Genomic DNA, 2,993 nt, shown 5'->3' on the forward strand with positions numbered 1-2,993 from the left:
CCAAGCATCTCATTTCTTTCCATTTTATTATATACTCACAAAAAAGTGTGAGGTAGGCGTGAAGGACAGAAAGAACATGTATGTGTGACCAATCTCAGCAATAAGATCCAAAAGTGGGTTTTCCCCGCTTTCAAGCTCAACATTCTTTTTCCATGCCTACCCTGACTCTTCCTGCAGCAATGATAAAATGGGGAAATCCACATCATGTGGTAGTGCAGTAGAGCTCAGCTGATACAGGTTAAAAGAGGATGTTCTAGTAACTGATGTTGAAAATATTCTTTTGGCTTTCATGAAACTGTTAGAAAAAATTAGGACCTAACACAATATCCAATGAAATGGCTGTTCCACTTTCACCATTCAGGAATGCAGAGCACTTGTAGAGTCACTGTGGGTCCATTTTGAACATTGTGTGGAATGTTATTTAATGGAAGCCTAATTCTTTCACTTCTCCTCTCTTTACATATTTCATTCAATAATATAATTTTCTTCCAGTATAAATTGATCTGAAATGATCAGAATTTGTAATCCTTCTTGTCAAGTCATACCAGTAGCTAAGAAATCAACAGAGTCTTCACTAGCCTCCTGATTAACACCACAGATTCTTTTCTTTTTCTTTTTAGGACAAATAGTGTTCTGCTTTTAATCACCAGCACTTCTGACAACTAAAAATCTTTGTCATTCACTGTTCCTGTCAGTGGGAGATCACCTATCACTACGTCTTGTGTACATTCCAAGCTTCTCCTTAGAAGCAAGAGGCTTCTTTCTGTACCTTGATAAGGGAACTCTCAATAAATGCAAACTTCTGATGCTGGTAAATAAATCTGTAAACACTGAATCTAGGCTTAAATGTGCATCACTCCTTAGTTAAAGCACCTTGAGGCATATTTAGGACCACAATAAATGTCAGCTGTGCTGATCTCAGGGTAAGACAAATAGAATTCTGATAATTAAAAAAGTGAGCCCAAAAAACAGTATGACTAGTATATTGGCTGGGAATTCTAGGACCTGAAGTCTGTGCATCTTAAAATTGCTGAGGTTGAGAAACACTGCAATAGAGTTATCATGTGTGGGCTACAAAGATCCAGTCAACAATTAGGGAAGGGAGGAAAGAGTTAAGAGATTTCTGTATATCTTTTCTGCTATCTAGTAGTCATCTGTATTTTTCTAACCCAGGTCTGGTAGCCCTGAGCTGATGTACCTAGAAGGGATTTCGGGTCCCCCCCCCCCAAGCAATAGCCCTTTGTCAAGACAAGTCAGTGATGAAAAGAAGGGAACTTTCAAAAGCAATTTCATATCTAGAATGCGAAGACTGTTCTTGAAAGAAAAAAGATCAAAAATTTCATACTTACGATCAAGCCCATCATATTATTGTTTAAATAATAGTAACATAAAAGGAATTTCTTTTACATTTTTACATTTGAAAATAATAGCTTTTCCTCAATTCATTGTTTTTAGCAATAGTATCAATAAACTTCCTGTCCATGTTTGTTTTTTGCCTTCCTGTCCATGTTTGTTAGCTTCCCAGTGGCAAATGGCCACTGAGCTACATTAGCTTTTGGTTTCATCCAGCAAGGCTAACTTATTTTCTTATGCTTTTCTGAGTGCCTTACTGAAGGAACTCTGTAGAGCATGGACATTATTGTTCTGGTTAGACTCAGTCAGCCAGTAGAATTCAATTAGAATCTTTATTTACAAGCAAACTATTTACAGTAGCAATGTCCTTTATTAAAAATTAGTTCAAACCCAAGCAGGCAATGGTGGAGTGCTGGGCAAAACCATGTGGCTAGGATCAAGTGAAAACTGTGGCCAGGTGACAGGACAGGGCTTGGCAAGAACTGAAGGCAAGGCGACCAGAACAGATGCACTTGGAGTTCGTGGACAGGCAGCAGCACAGGACTTGACTAACGAAGGCAGCAAGGCTACTGGATAGGACTCGACTGGAGACGGCGGCAAGACTGCAAGGCAAAACTCGGCTAGGGATCACAATGAGGCAGCAAGACTCGGCTCGACTGTGCTCTGTGGTGGCATGGCAAGACCCGACTCAGCTGGACTTCTGGGCAAGGTGGCAAGGCTTGACTCAGCTGGGCTTCTGGGCAAGGCGAGACTCGACTCAGCTGGGCTTCTGGGCAAGGCTGCGAGAGTTGACTCGGCTAGAATTCTGGGCAAGACAGCAAGGCAAGGCGTGACGGGACTTTGATGCGAGGCAGCCAGGTGGAATTCGGAAGGCTGGGAAGGCTCTGGTTCTGTAGCGGCTACAGAGCAAGGCTCCAAGGATGATTCTGGCTTGTCTCTAGAAGAAGCTGTTAGCTCAGTGGAACGTTTGTCTCTGGTGATCCGATCCATGCGGCTGGCTCCTGTTTTCCTCCAATCAGCTGCTCAGAACTTTCCCGCTCTGCTGAGTCACCCTGAGTTTCGGTTTCCTCGTTTTGCTCAGCATAAGTTTTGGTTTCCCCCTCCTCAACCTCAGAGTCAGACTCAAACCTTACAATTGTATCAGGAGGCCTTGTAGGTGTAGGGAAAACACTCACCAAGAAGACCATAACAAAAAGACCCTTTTCCAGAAATGTGAAATAATATCTAGACATTTTGAATGATGGTGCAAATAAAGGCATGTTTCTGAGGGAAAAAAATGGATTTATTTTCCAGCATGAAATGACCCAACAGAAGGACACAGAGATATTGGTTATATACTGGACAATATTGGCATCATCAAGGTGAGCACTCCTTATTTGTATGTACATTCTTGTTACTACTTCATTGCTATCCACCCCTAATAATTGTTGATTGTATGTGCAATAGAAATTGTAATTACCAAAAATAATGCCTTTGTTGATTTCAGTGGGAATCAATCAAAACAAAGACAAGTGCAGCTTTGAAAGTTTAGCATCAGAAGTTTTTGAAGTAGAATTTAAATATTGAGAAGAAGTATTAAAAATCACTAATTCTCTATCATTCCCCTCCATTTGGCACATGGGAGGTGGGCAGGCATTTAA

Source organism: Candoia aspera, chromosome 4 (assembly GCF_035149785.1).
Source record: "Candoia aspera isolate rCanAsp1 chromosome 4, rCanAsp1.hap2, whole genome shotgun sequence".
Taxonomy (NCBI): domain Eukaryota; kingdom Metazoa; phylum Chordata; class Lepidosauria; order Squamata; family Boidae; genus Candoia; species Candoia aspera.